The 21,408-nt window shown below is 42.8% G+C and overlaps 1 protein-coding gene across 4 annotated transcripts in view; it reads left to right on the forward strand.

Moving 5' to 3' along the window:
• Nucleotides 1–21,408, forward strand: part of ahi1 (Abelson helper integration site 1) — a 243,862-nt gene that overhangs the window by 101,472 nt on the left and 120,982 nt on the right. The window lies entirely within an intron of this gene.

Consider the following 21,408-nt stretch of genomic DNA (forward strand, 5'->3'; position numbering starts at 1 on the left):
AGTGTTGAATTATGGATTTGCAGCTGCATTTGAGGTTGAATTTCACTTCTTTTTGTTATTAAGATGTAGAAACATTAGTAATGTGTATATATATTACCCCCAAGAACAGTAAAGTTATCACATAATGTGGACTGGAGTAAGACGCAAGTGGGCTAGCTTGGACTTTGCAATAACCTGTCAGCTTTCTTTGTAATTTTCTAATGTTAGTCCACAAATTGCTATATTTTAAAAGCAAAGTCCCAGGCTCAATTCCAGCCTTGGGTGACTGTCTCTGTGGAGTTTGTACATTTTCCCTTTGCCTGCATAGGATTATTCTAGATGCTTCGGTTTCCTTTCATAGCCCAAAGATATGCAGGGTTAGGTGGATTAGCCACGCTAAATTGCCCTTTAGTGTCCAAAGATGCATAGATTAAATGGATTAGCCATGGTAGATATGTGGGGTTGTACGAGTGGGTAGGCCTGGGTAAAATGCTCTTCAAGGATTGGTGCAGACTCAGAAGGACAGAATGGCCTCTTTCTGCACTGTTAGGATTCTGAGTTTTACAATTTGCTGTATGGGATTTTAATTAACGATCTTTGAATTTATCGTCTTTTACCATAACCATTATGTTATCTTGTTACTTTGCTCTGAGTCTAATAACTGCTACACTTTATTTGAAAGCAATTAGAACTGGGGCAAAGTATCCTGATTCCATGCAATGACTTCTCATATAAGATTGCTCACAAGCTTTGTTGCATATGAACAATAGAAATGGGAACAAGAAAAGCCCCTAGAGCCCTTTCCACCGTGTATGCCCTAAGCTGCAACTTCCATTGCAAGTCGAGCACAAGTTGACCCTTTTAAGTTGCAAATGAGTGGCTGCGTCAAAAATGCAAAGGTCCCAACCACTTAAATGAGTACACTGCACACTACAGAAAAAGTTAGAGTTTGTTGTAGAATTAGCTGAACTGGCAATGGTAAGTTAATGGGTATGGAAAACAGCATGCATTTGGGAATGAAACAATTGAAAGATACTGAGGCTTACCAAATGGCATGTAGCTAACTGAACAGTCTAATCCTTTTCATATGTTCCTTTGTGTTGTTAAGATCTTGAGATGATATTAGCACATTTACCCAGAGTTTCTGCTTTGTGTTGAGGCCTAGGTTCCTTGTTTACAGTGATGGATATTTGACACTGTCATACAGAGATAAAGAATTAGAAGAATAACCAGCAGAACTAGAATGAATTAGGAAGTGAGGAATGGACAGAATGTCCTGTTATGGGACAGTTCTACTGCATATCAAACACTGAATTTTAAAATGAATTTTTATAGGATGTGGCCATTGCTAGCAGGCCAGCATTTCTTGCCCATTCCTAGTTGCCCCTGAGAAGGTGGTGGTGAACTGCCTTATTGGACTGCTGCAGTCCCTGAGGTCTAGGTACACCCACAATTCTGGAAAGTGAATGTGTGGTCTGACACCAGAAAAAATGACCATGTCAGCCACTAGGTTGTTACAGAAAGACAAATGGTTTGCCAGTGTCCTTCAGAGAAGTGAACCTCATTTCTCAACCCAATCTAACTGACGTGTCAATAGGCAAGAGCGGGGCAGATTCATAATTTCCTCTGAAGTGCTGCAGCAAGATTCTCAATGATTATATGATTGGTTCACGAAGGGGTCCTTTCACAAATTTTTCAGGGTAAATAATTACAAGCATTGAGGTCAGCTTAATTTGTTGAATAATACGTATAACATCTATCTTCCTCAGTGCCTCACAATTTTTACTGACTTTCCTTGATGCACAACTTTGAAAAATGGAGCCTTTTCAGAACAGGAGTTTGTGGTGACTAACCCTTAACTCGGTGGCTATTCTGCCTTCAAAGATGGCAAAGTTTGATTCCTGCAGCTGCTGAGAGAGCTAAGGTTTCAGTTCTGCATAGAAACAGACTTATCATTCAGGTGGTGGATTGAACTGAAGCAGGGAGTGCTTCTAGGAGTATTATGTATCCTGTTCATGCAATGTTGTGCACCACCTTGCATAACCAGGGAGATGTATTGTCCTTTGGGGGTTAACCAACACTAGAACTGTGATTTCAAGATACCCTTCTAGAGATGATTGGTCTGTTGGGTGCTGGTGTTAGAGACTCAGAAGAAAAGTGGGTGATTTAGACAGTGCAGAAGTTGCTGTTTTCTGTGTGTTGACTTCCAGCGTTCTCAGAAGAGGTTGCAGCTTTTTCGGCTTTTCTTTCATCAGTTCAGGGTTACTTGCACACAGGCTGGGAATTCTGCAGCAAGTAATTCACCTCCTGCCTGCCCAAATCCGGTTTGCCATTTACAAGGCACAAGTCAGGTGTGTGATGAAATATTCTCCACTTGCCTGGATGAGTGCAACTGCAACAACACAAGTAGCTTGAAACCATCCAGGACAAAACAGCCTGTTTGATTGCACCACCCACCCACATCTTATACAATAATTCCTTCCACCACCAGCACACAGCAGCAGCAATGCGTAACATCTACAAGATGCACTCCAGCAACATGCTGAGGTACCTTCAGCAGCACCTTACAAAACCGTTACCTTCACCACCTAGAAGAACAATGGCAACAGTGGTGAGGGAACACTACCCTCCAAATCACAGACCATCCTGACTTGAAATGATATTGCAGTTTCTTCAACCCTGTTGCTGGGTAAAAATCCTGGAGCTCCCTCTCTAACATCTTTTGTACATAGCTACACCACGCAGACTGCAATGGTTCAAATATGCAACCCACCATCACCTTGGGAATCGATAATGCACGCTGACCTTGCTGCAACACTGGGAAACAGTAATGTGTTAATGTTTAGAAAATGGTTTTTTTTAGAGCGGGGAATGCACTGCTTGATGGGATCGTGGAAAAATATTCTAAAGTAAATTTGCATATATTGTTGAAAAAGAAAATATTGCAGAGCTCTTGGAAGAATGGAGGAGTGTCACTGATTAGATTGTTCTATCAAAGACACTACACAGACATGATGGGTCAAGTGTGAGACTCTTATTCAGGAATATTCTCTGATATGTTTAGCAATGTATAATATACTAAAGTAAATGTTTTGAGACCAAACTTTAGGTCCAGTTAGGATTTGCAACTCTACCTGGAATTGTTGTAAGCGTTAAATCTATTTTAGTATAAAATAATGAGCATTATGTAGCCTAAGGGGAGACCATCCCTAAACAATTAACTAATAAAATGCATTTTGTTCATCATCTGGCCTTAGATCACTTCTAAGTATGTTTCGCTAGTCAAATTGCCAGTTACATAAACTTCAAAGTTCCTGGTCTTAAGTATATGTGTAAAGCTACCACTTGATGGAGTAGTATTCATACAGTTTCAACACGATTGCTTGAATCTACCTATCAATGTGAATACATCATACCCACGACATCATTGTGCATGTAATGTAGGCCAAGTTTGTCAATCTTTTGAAGTAGGTAAGATATGTGCATTCACCCATGTCAATGCCAGTGAGTGGACACATTTGGTTATACAGAAATGCAAGACCCTACAGAAAAAAATAAGTGTCCCATGAACCAAAATATAAACTGCCAGTGCCTTCATCCATCATTTACTTTATCATATTCCTCATATTTTCCTCATATTTCTACCTCTTTTATCTCTTTTTCTTCTCCTAAACCTACTCTATCTCTTTCTCCCTCTGTAAAACTCATGCTTGTCATCAAATTTTTGGTTACCCCATCTTAGGCTTAATGTTTTTTCCTTATATCTCTGGGCAGCATCTTGGCCATTGTCTACATTAAAGGCTTCATGTGAATACAAGTTGCTGTTGGCATATGTTATATCTGGGAACAGTTGATTGCTTGAAAAGATGGCATTGACTCTCACTCTTCAAGTTTTAACCAGACTATTAACCTACAAATCAGTTGCTTTGAGGTCAGGATCTTTGGAAGAATAGGTTATCCTCAGGCCCTGCCAATGTAGAAGCAAGACTTGATTAACTTGTTTTGCCTGTTTTCTGACCACTGCCATCCGGATTGAATAGCTGGCTGTTCAGTGGGTTGACCATCAGCACCATGCCACAGTGGGATGGAGAGAGGAAGTCAAAAAGCTCAGTGTCGATGAAAGATTGGAAGCGCTCTGGGGGAGGGTGCGTGGCAGGGATGATGGTAGTAGGATCAGAAGGGTCTTGGCAGATCTGGGGAGATTGAAGGCCTGTTGAATGACAGGGGTTCAGAAATCTGTGGCATGAAGAGGATTGGAGGCCTCAGGAATGGGGAGAGGAGTTTGGTGCTCCAGTTTCCTCCCAGAGTCCAAAGATGTGAGGATTTGGTTGATTGGACATACTAAATTAACCCTTAGTGTCCCGGGGTGTGATAGGTTAGAGGGATTAGCAGTGTAACTAAGTGGGGATAGGGCCTGGGTAAGATTATTATCGGGACAGACTTGATGGGCCGAATGGTCTCTTCTGCACTGTAGAGTTTCTGTGAATAAGGATAGCATCATGGCCTGTGTTCCCTCTAATTTTTTTTGTCGTTTGCTACTTGTTCATTTCAATGCGTGTTACCTTTAAGTTTTACACAGCCACACACGTTATTTTCAATGAGGCAACTTGAGTGGTGTCCGAGTCACGTCCAGATTGTTATGTGGAAACACTGGTTGTGGCTCTGTTTCTAAGAATCCAAGTGTTAGTTTGCCGTTATTATATATATATATATATATTATATATATAATATATATATATATTATATATATATAGGCTTGTACTCGTTAGAGTTTAGAAGAATGAGGGGAGATCTCATTGAGACGTATAAGATGATGAATGGGATGGATAGGATAGAGGTGGAAAGACTCTTCCCGCTCAAAAAAGATAGTAGGACTAGGGGGCACAGCCTCAAGATAAAGGGGGGGCGGTTCAGAACGGAGTTGAGGAGGAACTTCTTCACTCAAAGGGTGGTGAATCTCTGGAATTCTCTGCCCGTTGAAGTGGTGGAGGCTGCCTCGCTAAATATTTTTAAGAAGCGGGTTGATGGGTTTTTGATAAGAGAGGGGATTAAGGGTTATGGGGAGAGGGCGGGAAAGTGGAACTGAGCCACGACAGATCAGCCATGATCTTATTGAATGGCGGGGCAGGCTCGAAGGGCCAGATGGCCTACTCCTGCTCCTATTTCTTATGTTCTTATATATCCAGTAACGTAAATTACATAATTGTCCAAAAATGATTTGAATACCCATAACATTGATTTTTTTTATTGTTTTAAAACCCTTAGCATTACTTAACAGCAGAGATTGCAGGTTTTTCAGACATGTGGCGGAGTCCTGGTTTTCTTAGTTACAACTGTATACTGACCAAAAACGTCAAAGTGCACAATCATCATTCTGTAGATGTTCTTGACTTCTCACCACCCTGACATTTTGGAGCATAACACAAGGAGCCTGATTTCAATTCACATACGCGGCCAAATTGAGCCCAATATGTCTTTTGTGATTCAAAGCAAATCAAGCTACTCGCCTTGTGGTTCATTTTTTGTGTGCTATTTCCTCACCCTTTAGAACTGATGAAACCTTTATATTCTTGGTCCTTTTCTCTTCCTCATCTTGTGGTGCCTCATGGCTACATCAGGCAAAGCCGTGGCGTCCAGTTCTGTGTGTAAGCTGATGATGCCAGCTGTACCTCTCCACTGCCACACTCAATACCACTCCTGCCACCTGCTGCAGTGCTACCTCACTACCTCACTTGTCTAACATTCTGTCCTGAGGGAGTTGTGAATTCTGAACACCAAAGCCATTCTGTTTAGGCTCTCTGACATGAACTCTGCACCCATTCCACCTTCCTCACAGGTCACTGTCTTAGGTTGAATGAGATTGTTTGCCATCTTGGCATCTTATTTGATCGAGAGCTAGGATTTCAACATGAACCATTGCAAAAACTGGTGATGTTATTCCCCATTTCTATTTCTGTCTTAGCCCATCTGCTGTTAAAACCCTAATGCCACTGGTGGTGTTTTGCATTAATGTATTTGTGACTATACACAGAGAATTGGTGAACGAGGGGTAAATATTAACATAGCTAGAGTCTTCATTCTTTGATTGAACTTCCACATGTAAATACAAAACTCCTTAAACTTTGGAACCAGTATGTTTGATGCTTTCTCTCTTCCTATTTTTAATATCTTGCTAGTTTTATGACTTGACAGTTTAAAGTTTTTTATAGTTATTGGCTTACCATTCTTACATTTGAACGTTTTTATCTAATTACTGAATATGGAAATATTGCCAGAGTCCATAACTGCATTTTCTGAAAAACAGAAAAATATTGAAATGCTTGGTAAGTGAACAGTAAAGTTGGGTTGGACCTATTGGTTCATTTGGAGGTAAATAGTGACACAGACTTCATGGAGCAAAAAGCCTGCCTTGTGCATTTTATAATTCTGCTCCGATACCGAACAGTGAATGGATGAACACTCATCTGAAAGCAATTTTGTGTTGCAGTAGAATTGGGTTTGGGGATTTCCAGAAATTACATTAGAAGAAATACTGCCTGGAAAAAGAATTACCCCAGTGGAATAGGGAAAATTCCAAACAATATGTAGAGATAATCTTCAACCAGAGAATTTTTCAAAATGTTGAAAATATATTTTCTTGTGATAGAAGTTGAATTGACCCATCTATTTGATCAGATTTGTGTTTAATGCCGCATTTCATAATCACCAAGGGAGATTCAATAGATTTTAGAGTTACCAATCATTTACTAGACAGTGAAAAACATCGTCAAATTGTTCAAAATTATACAGTTCAGCTCTTGTTGATGCTTACATAAACGCAGGTGCAATCTGGATTATTTAAAACTTAACAGCAGCAGACTTCCTCACGTGCATGGCTGCAGCTGCGTGAAATTGAATTGAATGTCATAAGTATATGAGAAAAATTGAGAATGAAGCACTTTGCTCAGAGAGAAATATTTCCACACCCTCCACGTAAACCTTTTGTTTCTTTCCTGTGATGTGAGCGTCGCTGGCAAGGCCAGCATTTGTTACCCATTCCTCTGGAAGGTGTTGGTGAGCAGCAGTCATGTGGGGCACCCAAAGTCTCACTGGGGAGGAGGCACCAGGATTTTCCCTCCAGTGACAGTGAAGGTGCAACAATATAGTTCCAAGTCTGGATGGTATGTGGTTAGAGAGAACTTGGAAGTTGGTGTATTCCCATATATCTGCTGCCCCTGTCATTCTAGGATTTGGGTTCTGCTATCAAATGTGCCTTGGTGAGTTTTTGCAGTGCATCTGGTATATGGTATATGGTGCTGCCACTAAGCGCAGTGTTAGAGGGAATGAAGGCAATGGATGGGGTGGCTGCTCAGTGGGCTGCTTTGTCCTGGATGGTGTTGAGCCTCTTGAGTGTTTATTGTTGGAACTGCACTCATCCAGGCAAGTGGAGAGCATTCCGTCACACTTCTGATTAGTGCCTTGTAGATGGTGAGCAGGTTTTGGGGAGTCTGGAAGTGAGCTACTTGCTGCAGAATTCCCAACCTTTGACCTGTTCTTTTAGGCACGATATCTGTCCTGCTGGTCCAGTTGAGTTTTTGGAAGTTGTCTGCCTCTGTGGAGATGGTGAGTTGCCATGAATGGCAATGCAGGGGTGATGTTACTTGACTAGTAATCTAGCAACACAAGTTCAAATTCCACCAAGGCAGCTGGTGGACTTAAAATCTTAAAATACAAAATTGTAGCTGACCATGAAACTACTGACTTCTCCTATAAGCTCATCAGGATCACTAAGTCCTTCAGGGAATGAATCTACCGTTCTTACCCGTTCTAGCATACACGTGAGTCCAGACCGTGGTCGTCCCTTAGCTGCCCTCTGAAATGGCCTAGCAAGCCACCGAGTTGTGTCAAATTGCTGCAGAAACCATGTTGGGACAATTTTTTTTTAGTGTAACAGCAACTTCTCTCTCAATAAAGCAGCTGAAAGCATTCTATAGGGAGTTACGGACACAATTTGCGACTAAGCCTCATATTGACATTTTAAGCTAAAAGATCAGCAGCTTGACTAAAAGGTAGTTTTAAAGAAGGGGGAGAAATGGAAATTTCCATGTGCCACAGCTTAAGGATGATGTGGAAATGCCAGCGTTGGACTGGGATGGGCATTAAAGTCCAACAGATTTGTTTGGAATCACAAGCTTTTGGGGTGCTGCTCCTTCATCAGGTGACTCACCTGATGAATGAAACAGCAGCGCTCTGAAAGCTCGTGATCCCAAATAAATCTGTTGGACTTTAACCTGGTATTATGAGACTTCTTACCAAAGCTTGAAGTTAAACAGCCACCAATGTGGAGTGATTAAAATCAGGATGTGCAAATTGCCAGAATTGGTGGAGCACAGAGGCCTAGAGGGTTGAAGGAGATTACAGAAATAGGGAGGAACAAGGCCATGATGGAGGATTGTGAAATATAGATGAGAATTTTAAAATTGAGCTGTTGTTTTACTGGTCGCAAATATAGATCAGCAAGCAGGGGGTATATGGGAACAGGACTTGATGTGAGTAAGTACACAGCGGAGTTTTTAATGATAGAACATGAGAAGCTGATCAGGATTGAATTGGGATAGTTAAGTCTCAAGGTAACAAAGGCATGAAAGAGGGTTTCAGCAACAAGTAAGCTTAAAAAATCCCAAAGTCAAGTTATTCCAAAGAAATGTATAGGTGTCTTAGTGTTGGTGTGGGTTTGTGTAGAAAGTTCATCAAGGAGTCAAGCATGACACCAAGGTTGCAAACAGTCCCTTCTAGCAGCAGACATTTGTTAAGAAGCAAGATGGAATCTGTGGTAAGGGACTGAAGGCAGTGGCTTCTATTTTTCTAACTGAATTCGAGGAAATTTCTGTTCATCCAATACAGAATAAGTAGTCTGACAGTTTAGAGACCAAAAAGAGGTCAAGAGTGATAGATCTGGATGTTGTCAGCACATATGTGGAAACTGACACCATGATTTTGAGTGCCATTACTAAGGAGAAGCACCTTGATAAGAAAAAGGAGGAGACCAAGGATAGATCCTCGGAGGACATCAGTGGTAATGGTGCAGGAGCAAAACAGGAAGCTGATTGGACCTCTGCCTCCGCCTCCGTTTGCCACTTGCAAATTGCTTAGCATCCCCCACCCCCTTCAGACTCTGCCTCCTTGGCACTGCCCAGTGCCTGGTGGGTATTGCCCAAAGGGTGCCCCAGCCCTGACCTCCTGGGAGACCCTCAATGGCTCAAGTGGCAAAGCCATCACAACAGGTCCTCGTTGGTAGGCACCATACATGATCCTTGCTAGTGAGGACCTTTATCAGCAAGGCTGCTGAGGCAAGTGTGCCCAGATAATTCCATCCTGGGCTCGCTTGTAATATTTAAATTCTATTTGGTGATAGTGACCACAATTCGGTTACATTTACATTAGCGATGGAAAGGGGTAGGTATATACTGCGGGGCAAAAGTTATAGTTGGGGGAAAGGAAATTATGATGCGATTAGGCAAGATTTAGGATGCATAGGATGTGGAAGAAAATTGCAGGGGATGGGCACAGTTGAAATGTGGAGTTTGATCAAGAAACAGCTACTGCATGTTCTTGATAAGTATGTACCTGTCAGGCAGGGAGGAAGTGGCTGAGCGAGGGATCCATGGTTTACTAAAGAAGTGGAATCGCTTGTGAAGAGGAAGAAGGAGACTTATGTCAAGGTGAAACATGAAGGCTCAGTTAGGGCGCTTGAGAGTTACAAGTTAGCCAGGAAGAACCTAAAGAGAGACCTAAGAAGAGCCAGGAGGGGACTTGAGAAGTCTTTGGTAGGTAGGATCAAGGAAAACTCTAAAGCTTTCTATAGGTATGTCAGGAATGTAAGAATGACTAGAGTAAGATTAGGGCCAGTCAAGTACAGTAGTGGGAAGTTGTGCGCGGAGTCCAAAGAGATAGGAGAGGTGCTAAATGAATATTTTTCGTCAGTATTCACACAGGAAAAAGACAGTGTTGTCGAGCAGAATACTGAGATACAGGCTACGAGACTAGATGGGATTGTGGTTCATAAGGAGGAGGTGTTAGCAATTCTGGAAAGTATGAAAATAGATAAGTCCCCTGGACCAGATGGGATTTATCCTAGGATTCTCTGGGAGGCTAGGGAGGAGATTGCAGAGCCCTCAGCTTTGACCTTTAGGTCATCATTGTCTACTGGAATAGTGCCAGAAGACTGGAGGATAGCAAATGTTGTCCCCTTGTTCAAGAAGGGGATTAGAGGCAACCTTGGTAATTATAGACCAGTGAGCCTTACTTCTGTTGTGGGCAAAGTTTTGGAAAGGATTATAAGAGATAGGATTTATAATCATCTAAAAAGGAATAACTTGATTAGGGATAGTCAACACAATTTTGTAAAAGGTAGGTCGTGCCTCACAAACCTTATTGAGTTCTTTGAGAAAGTGACCAAAGAGATGGATCGGGGTAAAGCAGCTGATGTGGTGTACATGGATTTCAGTAAAGCGTTTGATATCGTTCCCCAAGGTAATCTATTGCAGAAGATACGGAGGCATGGGATTGAGGGTGATATAGCAGTTTGGATCAGAAATTGGCTAGCTGCAAGAAGACAGAGGATGATGATTGATGGGAAATGTTCATCCTGGAGTTCAATTACTAGTGGTATACCGCAAGGATCTATTTTGGGGCCACTGCTGTTTGTCATTTTTATGAATGACCGGATGGGTTAGTAAATTTGCGGATGACACTAAAGTCGGTGGAGTTGTGGACAGTGCGGAAGGATGTTGAAGGTTATAGAGGGACATAGATAAGCTGCAGAGCTGGGCTGAGAGGTGGCAAATGGAGTTTAATGCGGAAAAGTGTGAAGAGATTCACTTTGGAAGGAGTTACAGGAATATAGAGTACTGGACTAATGGTAAGATACTTGGTAGTGTCGTTGAGCAGAGAGATCTCTGCGTCCACGTGCATAGATCCCTGAAAATTGGCACCCAGGTTGATAGGGTTGTTAAGAAGGTGTACAAAGTGTTAGCTTTTATTAGTAGAGGGATTGAATTTGGGAGCCATGAGGTCATGTTGCAGCTGTACAAAACTGTGGTGCGGCTGCACTTGAAGTATTGCGTACAGTTCTGGTCGCCACGTTATAGGAAGGATATGGAAGCATTGGAAAGCATGCAGAGGAGATTTATCAGGATGTTGCCTGGTATGATGGGAAGGTCTTATGAGGAAAGGCTGAGGGACTTGAGGCTATTTTCGTTACAGAGAAGGTTAAGAGGTGACTTATTAGAGGCATATAAGATGATCAGAAGATTAGATAGGGTGGACAGTGAAAGCCTTTTTTCTCGGATGGAGATGGCTAGCATGAGGGGACATAGCTTTAAATTGAGGGCTGATAGATATAGGATAGATGCCAGAGGCAGGTTCTTTACTCAGAGTTGTAGGGATGTGGAATGCCCTGCCTGCAGCAGTAGTGGACTCGCCAATATTAAGGGCATTTAAATAGTCATTGGATAAACATATGGATGATACTGGAATAGCGTAGGTTAGATGGGCTTTAGATTGTTTTCACAGGTCAGCACAACATTGAGCCTGAAGGGCCTGTACTGCGCTGTAATGTTCTATGTTCTAAATATTATAATCTGCCTCATGCCCAAAAAGGGCACAAGGCTGATCTCACCAGATATCCATTGCCAGTCAGGTCGAGAGAGGTGAGAAATTGGACACAAACCCAATTTTTTTTGTCCCTCCCATAATCTCACTCACCCACCCACCCACCATTGACTGGTAGGACATGAAAGTAAGATTGCCACCCCTCCACCTTGTGTCTATTCAAATCATTATTTTTTGAAATTATCCATTTTATATTTGAATAAATCAATATTATCTGCTTCTACTGTCTCCCTAGAGTGCCAGTATCACATGTCATGGACGCTTTAAGTTGCCTTAGAACAATGTATTCATTCATGAGTGTGTGCATATATGTTTGTGTGTTCTTACCCATGAAGTGAGAAATTCAATTGCAAAGCCTTGTTACTTACAAAAGAAATGGTTACTTTATTTCACTGTATATTGCTCTGGAAGTTACTTAAGAAAATCTAGTTATAACATAGACACATTAAGTTTTAATTGCAAATGAGGATAAAACTAAATGGGAGACAGCATTGCAGTGAGCCGGGAGACTTGAGCAGTGGCTGTGTAGTGGCTTCCCGCTGGGTGCCACGCCCTCCACGTCTCCGGCCACCGAATTTCAGGCATTGTCAGCTCCGTATCAGAAATCAGCACAGAGTTGCATAAATTATTATAATAAAGATTTACATCTCATTAACAGGCACGGGCCTGAAGTCTCTGGGGAATGTTAGTCTCCCCCACCCCACCCGCCAGGAGTGTTTCACTCCAGTGTGGTTTACAACAGCTCCCCAGTAGCAGGGAGCTGACAGCCCAACCCCGCTGGAGTGAAGGGAGGCCATGGAGGCTTCCCAGAGGGTCAGAGATAGGGAGGGTGCCCCCTGAGCATTGCCAGCTTGGCAATGACAGCCTGCCCTGGCACTGCCTCCCCTTCTAGCATCAGGCAGTGTCAAGGGGATGAGGCCAGAGGGGGATGGGACCTGTGGGAGGGGGGAGTGGGGAAGAGATCGGTGGAGGTCCCGCTGCCACTCTGAACTGGGATCAGTGGCAGAGGGAGGGAGGGACTGATCAGGGCTGAACATTGGGGTTGGGGTAAGGGTTGGCCTGCCAAGGGGGTCAGGGCTGCAGGGGAGGTGGAGGCTGCCAGTGGTTGAACATGTCCGGGAGGCTAGCGACTGGGGAGTGGTGGGGGATACGTGGTCAGCGATCGGGAAGCTGGCAGTGTGGGGCTACTGCGCATACATCAATCTCTGCGCTGACAGATTGGCGCACGTACAGTGACTCACTCATCACTATGCTGCCGGCTTCTACAGTGGGAATAGGCCCCTCCCCAGGATTTTTAGCATGATTCACACTAGGGCACTGGGTGATGCACAGAGTGCGGGAGATTCATTTTGAAAATCCTGCTGAAAACACCAGTGGGATTTACTCCAGTTTTTATGCAAATTTGGCACTTGAACTTTTCTGGGAGAATCCCACCCATGGTCTTTAAACTCAGTCCAACATTTACAAAATGTAACCCTCAAACCCTCGTTTTTTTCAAAAAAAAATCAATCCCATCGCACGCAGATATACCTCTCACTGAAAAGTTTCCACAGCTTATTTTGAATTTACCACCCTTCGAGTTTAGTTGTTTCTTTCCTGTTCTGCATAAGATCAAACAATTGTCATGGTAAGATTCTTTAGTCCCTTTAGAATCCAAAAAATTGTAATTGTATTCCCTCACGAACTTTTCTGTTTCAGTGAAAACATGTTCAAATGACACAAAATCTATAGCTCTCGTACATCCTTTTTGATAGCTGCAATATCCTTTGTGGACTCAGTAACCTGCGTGTGGTTGCATCAATGATTTGCAAAGTGTCAGGACAATCCCACACCTTTGGCTCATTATTGAACTTGTAATACATCCCAAGGTCTGATTTGCTTTACTGCCAAAGCACAGCATTGTAATTACTTCATTACATTATCAATCAGGATTCTCAAATCTTTGTTTTTCTTTGTTACATTTCTCCACTTCAATCTGCTACCTGGTTCCCTAATTGCCAACCACAGAATCAATCATAGAATCAACTGCATGGAAACAGGCCCTTTGGCCCAAACTGGTCCATGCTGACCAAAATGCCCATCTAAGCTAAACCCATTTGCTTGCATTTGACCCATATCCCCCTCAACCTTTGCAATCCATATATCTGTTCAAATGCCTTTTAAATGTTGTCAATGTCCCTGCCTCATCCACTTCCTCTGGCAGCTCAGTGCACATATATACCACCCTCTGTATAAAAAAATGTTGCTCTTCAGGTTCCCACTAATTATTTCCCCTCTTAACTTAAACCTATGCCATCTAGTTCTTCATTCCCCAACCCTGGGAAAAATATTGAGTGTATTCACCTTATCCATGCTTCTCATGATCTTATACAGCTCTATAATATCACCCCTCAGTCTCTTACGCTCTAAAGAAAAATGTTCTTGTTTGTCCAACCTCTCCCTATAACTCAGTCCCTTGAGTCCTGGCAACATCCTTGTAAATCTCTTCTGCTCTCCCATATCTTTTTTGTAGCAAGGCAACCAAAACTGAACACAGTGCTCCAGGTGTGGCCTCACCAACATCCTGTACAAATGCAACACAACTTTCTAACTTCTATACTCAGTGCCCTGACTGATGAAGGCAAGCAAGCCAAAAGCCTCCTTCACTGCCTTATCTACCACTGACTCCACCTTTAGAGAATCAATGCACCTGAATTCCAAAGTCCCTCTGGTTTCATGATATTCCCTATGGTCCTACCGTTTACCTTGATTTGACTTTCCAAAATGCAACACCTCACACTTATCTGTATTGGTCTCCATTTGCCATTTCTCGGCCCACTCCTCCAGTTGATTAAAATTCTGCTGCAATTCTTTGATGACGTGACCAGGAAGATTATCTTACCTTCCAGAGCGGTCTAACATGTGGAACTTTATCAAAGGCATTGCTGAAGTCCATATAGACTATGTCTACCACCCTACCCTCATCAACCTTCCTGGTCACTTCATCAAAAAATTGCAGCAGGATCTTGATCAGCTGGGCAATTTTTGATAACCTTCCTCACTGTCTCCAACTCCACCTATTTTACAGCCATTTGCAAACTCACCAATCATGCTTTATACATTCTCATCCATATCGTTAAATAGATAACAAACAGCAATGAGCCCAACACTGAGCCCTGAGGCACACCACAAGTCACAGGCTTCCAGTCCAACAAGCCTCCTTCCACCATTAGGCTCTGCTTCTTAACGTTAAGTTAACTATATATCTAATTTGCCACTCTCCCTGGATTCCATGTGATCTAACCTTCCAGAGCAGCCTAACATGTGGAACTTTATCAAAGGCCTTACTGAAGTCCATATAGACTACGTCTGCCGCTCTGCCCTCATCAATCTTCTTGGTCAGTTCATCAAAGAACAAATTTGCAAGGCATGATCTCCCATGCACAAAGTCATGCTGACTACTAATTAAACCCTGTCTTTCCAAATGTCTGTATATCTTATCCCTCAGAATCCTCTCTAGTAACTTAAACACCACAGATGTTATTTGATTTTGATTTATTATTGTCACATGCATTAACATACAGTGAAAAGTATTGTTTCTTGTGCGCTGTACAGACAAAACATACTGTTAATAGAGAAGGAAACGTGAATGCGGAATGTAGTGTTACAGTCATAGATGTAGTCATAGGGGGTAGAAAAAGATCAACTTAATGCAAGATAAGTCCGTTCAAAAGTCTGACAGCAGCAGGAAAGAAGCTGTTCTTGAGTCAGTTGGTACATGACCTTTTATATCTTTTTCCCAAAGGAAGAAGGTGGAAGAGAGAATGTCTGGGGTGCGTTTGGTCCTTAATTATGCTGGCTGCTTTGACGAGGCAGTGGAAAGTGTAAATAGAGTCAACAGATGGGAGGCTGGTTTGCATAATGCATTGGGCTACATTCACGACCTTCTGTAGTTCCTTGCAGTCTTGGGCAGAGAAGGAGCCATACCAAGCTGTGATACAACCAGAAAGAACGCTTTCTATGGTGCATCTGTAAAGGTTGGTGAGAGTCGGAGCTGACGTGCCAAATTTCCTTAGTCTTCTGAGAAAGTAGAGGCATTGGTGGGCTTTCCGAACTATGGTGTCAGCATGGGGGGACCAGGATGGGTTGTCGGTGATCTGAACACCTAAAAACTTGAAGCTCTCAACCCTTTCTACTTTGTCCCCATTGATGTAAATAGGGGCATGTTCTCTTTTACGCTTCCTGAAGTCGATGACAATCTCCTTCATTTTGTTGACATTGAGGGAGGGATTATTGTTGCCGCACCAGTTTTCTATCTCGCTCCTGTGCTCTGTATCGTCATTATTTGAGATCCGACCCACTACAGTGGTATCATTAGCAAACTTGAAAATTGAATTGGAGGAGAATTCGGCCGCACAGTAGTAGGTGTTTAAGGAGTATAGAAGGGGGCTGAAAACACAGCCTTGTGGGGCACCGGTATTGAGGATGATTATGGAGGAGGTGTTGTTGCCTATCCTTACTGATTGTGGTCTGGGAGTTAGGAAGTTCAGGATCCAGTTGCAAAGGGAGGGACTGAAGCCCAGACTATAGAGTTTGGAGATGAGTTTCATGGAAATAATGATGTTGAAGGCTGAGCTGCAGTCAATAAATAGGAGTCTGACATAGGCGTCCTTATTACCTAGAAGTTCTAGGGTTGAATGCAGGGCCAGGGAAATGGTGTCTGCTGTGGACCTGTTACAGCAGTAGGCAAGTTGTAGTGGAACCAGGTAGTGCTGGAATTGATTCATACCATGACTAACCTTTCGAAGCACTTCATAATGATGGATGTCAGAGGCGGCCGATAGTCATTGACTCATGCTGCTTGGTTTTTCTTGAGTACCGGGATGATGGTTGCCGCCTTGAAGCAGATAGGGACTCAGATTGTTGTAAAGATAGTTAGGCTTACTGCTGTATAATTTCCAGGTTTTGTTTTGCAGCCCTTAAATAAGGGCACAACATTTGCTACCCTCCAGTCTTCTGGTACCTCACCCATGGCTATGATCCATATCGCATGATGTGGATATGCCGGCGTTGGACTGGGGTAAACACAGTAAAAAGTCTGACAACACCAGGTTCAATCGGTTGGACTGAAACCTGGTGTTGTCAGACTTTTTACTGCAAATATCGCAGCCAAGGCTCCTGCAATTTCTTCTCTAACCTCGTACAATGTTTTTGGATACACCTGGTTAGGGCCAGGAGATTTATCCACCCTCATACATTTTAAAACATCCATCAACTCCTCTACTGTAATATGAACCTTTCCCAATATATTGCCACTAACTTTCCCAGGTTCCCAAGTCGTCTTGTCTTTCTCTGTGGTAAACACAGGAGAAATATTCATTGAGAGCCTCGACTATCTCCTGCAGTTCCATGCACGTGTCGGCTTTGGTCCTTGAGGGGTCCTATTCTCTCTCCAGTTATTATTTTTCTATTAATATACTTGAAGTATTTTCTAATCCTTTAAAGTGCATTCTGATCAACATTAGACTCTATCACTTTCATTAACATTACATTGTCTGCGCATTTGGCCATTGTACTTATGATTGGTAGCTCGACATCATTATGAAGACACTAAACAAAAGAGGATTCAAAGCAGACACCTGTGGAGCCCCATTGGTGGCAATCTTTTTTGGCTGGTGACTGTCCTTTTGCCACAACCATCCGGATTCTATCAAATAAACACACAGCTTTACAGAACTACAAGTAGGACCAAAAAGAAAATTTTAAAATATATTTCTAATCTAACGTTCACAATAGTGGAGCTTGATGATTTTATTTTATTTGACATAGCAAAGTGTTATGGATTAATTTAAAATAGATATACTAACCCCTTCACTCACATTCGGGTGGAGTTTCTGCGCCCTTGCTAGTAGGTTTGATCCAGTTGGTGGCCTTCCTGTCAGTTAACTGCCTGTCCTGATTTGTCTGAAATTTTATGGGGGATGCAGGGGAGATATCTGTAGCTTGCCCTTGGACTGGCCAAGGCCCTTAAATGGCCAAAAAAAGTATTTTGAGTAATTTGACTAGACTTCCTTCTCTTTTCCTTTGTTAGGCTCTCCTGATTTCTCATTTGGGATTGGTTTCCTTTCTAAGTCCCAAGTAGTTCCTTGTTGGTAGTTTCCCAGCTACTTTCCTTGGTTTATATATTATCTACTCCCTGTCCTTGCTATTCTTTGAAACAAGTTTAAAAAAAAATGAGACAAGGAGGATGAGGAGGTGAACTAATTTTATGTTTATGGTTTAAATATAAAGTTAAATTGTTTGAATTGTTGACCTACTGAATTACTACTGGTTTTCATATTTGTACTTAAGGTTTGTGACGTTAGGCTTGTTTTAAAATGCTTCTGCACTTGATGTTTTCTAGTTGGGAAATGTCTTTTGTTAGCAAACTGGTGTTGTGATGTTTAACATCATTGCCATGATTTTGTGCCCACATTTTCAGTCTGGGCACAAAATGCCATGGGACTCCAAAATAAAAATCTCGCTGACAAGATCTTGTTTTCTGATTCTTCTTGGCCCCCACCGGTGACGTAGTGAGATTCCTGCTCAGGATGGTAGGGAACCTCATTTCAATACATTGACATATAACCAGCGGGCTTCCACCCCACCCCCAAATCTTGGCTTGGATTTTTCAACCAAGGAGCATAGAGGATTGGTTGTCAAATAGGAGGCAGAGAGTGGGGGTCAGTGGGTGCTATTCGGATTGGCGGTTGGTGACTAGTGGGGTGCCCCGGGGTCGGTGCTGGGGCCTCAGCTATTTACCATTTATATAGATGATCTAGAGGAGGGAACCGAGTGTAGGGTGTCGAAATTTGCTGATGACACCAAGATTGGGGGAAAGGCAAATTGTGCGAAGGGTAGGGAGAGTCTGCAGAAGGATCTAGATAGGCTGGGCGAATGGGCCAGGAAATGGCAAATGGAATTTAATGTTGGCAAGTGTGAGGTGGTCCACTTTGGTAGGAAGGAGTATTACTTACGTGGCGAAAAACTGCAGCAGGCGACGGTGCAGAGGGACCTCGGGGTCCTTGTGCATGAGTCGCAAAAACCCAGCCAGCAGGTGCAGCAGGTGGTCAGGAAGGCGAATGGGATGCTGGCCTTCATAGCGAGGGGGATTGAATATAAAAGTAGGGAGGTCTTGCTGCGGCTGTATAGGGCATTGGTGAGGCCGCAGCTGGAGTACTGTGTGCAGTTTTGGGCGCCGCACCTGCGCAAGGATATTTTGGCCTTGGAGGGAGTGCAGAGGAGGTTTACTAGACTGATACCGGGGTTGAGCTATGAGGAGAGGCTGAATAAACTAGGCTTGTACTCGTTAGAGTTTAGAAGAATGAGGGGAGATCTCATTGAGACGTATAAGATGATGAATGGGATGGATAGGATAGAGGTGGAGAGACTCTTCCCGCTCAAAAAAGACAGTAGGACTAGGGGGCACAGCCTCAAGATAAAGGGGAGGCGGTTTAGAACGGAGTTGAGGAGGAACTTCTTCACTCAAAGGGTGGTGAATCTCGAATTCTCTGCCCGTTGAAGTGGTGGAGGCTGCCTCGCTAAATATTTTTAAGACGCGGGTTGATGGGCTCTTGATAAGAGAGGGGATTAAGGGTTATGGGGAGAGGGCGGGAAAGTGGAACTGAGCCACGACAGATCAGCCATGATCTTATTGAATGGCGGGGCAGGCTCGAAGGGCTAGATGGCCTACTCCTGCTCCTATTTCTTATGTTCTTATCATACCTTTGACAGAAGACTGCTGAATACAAATGCACCATCTAGTCCCACCAACAAATTAATTTTTGTTTTTTTCTCATGCTACTGGACCATTCCTTGGTGGTTGATAAGAATGTTGGAAGTAAGAACAAACAAAATTATGTGCACTCAATTTTTCTACACCATAAACAGAAGCAATACTTACTGCAATAGTTTATTGTATTGTGATGGTCTGGTTTCTCTGACAAAAAGAGCTGATACATTAATTTAGAACATAGAACATAGAACATTACAGCGCAGAACAGGCCCTTCGGCCCACGATGTTGCGCCGACCAGTTTAAAAAAAAACAACAATGACCCACTAACCTAAACCAATCCCTTTTCGTCCATAAACCTGTCCACAGACCTCTTAAACGCCCCCAAACTAGGCGCATTTACAACTGCAGCAGGCAGGGCATTCCAATCCCTCACCACCCTCTGGGTAAAGAACCTACCCCTGACATCTGTCCTATAACTACCCCCCCTTAGTTTAAAGCCATGCCCCCTCGTGCTAGATTTTTCCATCAGAGGAAAAAGGCTATCACTATCCACCCTATCTAAACCTCTAATCATCTTATATGTTTCAATAAGATCCCCTCTTAGCCGCCTTCTTTCCAGCGAAAACAACCCCAAATCCCTCAGCCTCTCCTCATAGGATCTCCCCTCCATACCAGGCAACATCCTGGTAAACCTCCTCTGCACCCTCTCCAAAGCCTCCACATCCTTCCTGTAATGTGGGGACCAGAACTGCACACAATACTCCAAGTGCGGCCGCACCAGAGTTGTGTACAGTTGCAACATAACGCTACGACTCCTAAATTCAATCCCCCTACCAATAAACGCCAAGACACTGTATGCCTTCTTAACAACCTTATCTACTTGATTCCCAACTTTCAGGGATCTATGTACACATACACCTAGATCCCTCTGCTCCTCCACACTATTCAAAGTCTTCCCGTTAGCCCTATACTCAACACATCTGTTATTCCTACCAAAGTGAATTACCTCACATTTCTCTGCATTAAACTCCATCCGCCACCTCTCGGCCCAGCTCTGCAACCTGTCTAAGTCTTCCTGCAAACTATGACACCCTTCCTCACTATCTACCACACCTCTGACTTTGGTGTCATCAGCAAATTTAATTTAGGGAGGCCTGTGTTGGGAAATAAGTCATTTGGATGATTAATGCTTCATATAGTAAAAAGGCAACACCTCCTGTGTTGTCATCCTCCAACCCCACCATCACACTTCCATTTTATTTTACATGGAGGACTCAATTCAAAGGATTATTACAAATCATGGGTGATTGTGGGTCAAATGGAAGTAAGGACAAACATCGCAAACCAGCATCCAATCCATAATTTTTGTCGATTGTGTATTTGAACAATACTATTGAAATTTATAATTGTAATGTTTTCTCCTTAACACTGTGCCAGTTATATGGATTATTTTGTTTGGAAGATGCTTGTGTTCAATCAGGACTGCAACAAAACATGCTTGTGTGATGCATTTGACCATGAAGTATAGCTATTTCACACCAGTAGAAAACAAAGTATCGCCTTTCTTGATGATAAAACACCCGGTGTTTCAGCAACCTATGTAAAAATATTCTAATGTTTTTAGTTTACAATTCAACAACAGGATTTGCTAATTTGCCTATTATTTGCAGCTTTTTCTTCTTGGGGATGTTATTTATTAACCACACAGGCTTCTCTGTCCTGAAGTGCCCTCTTTGTTGCAGTGTTATTTTGCAAGCATTCAACAGAAGCAATAATTTAGCGGAATCCATTTATCTGTTGTTGGCTGTTCCATAAAGTAAGAGCAACGTGGATCTGCTACTGTGCTGTCCAATGGATGTGCTTGCAACACATCCAGTAACATGCTGACTAAATTTACTCACCAAAACAATTTAGTTTGCAAAAAAAGCAGCCATAGGACTCAAATTTACAATCACTGTGTATTGAATTATCTTATTGGCAATATCCTTCAGAAGCTTTCTAATGTTAGCATACCTAGCCATAT

The sequence above is a fragment of the Carcharhinus amblyrhynchos genome, chromosome 7 (assembly GCF_965287045.1).
Source record: "Carcharhinus amblyrhynchos chromosome 7, sCarAmb.v2.hapA, whole genome shotgun sequence".
Taxonomy (NCBI): domain Eukaryota; kingdom Metazoa; phylum Chordata; class Chondrichthyes; order Carcharhiniformes; family Carcharhinidae; genus Carcharhinus; species Carcharhinus amblyrhynchos.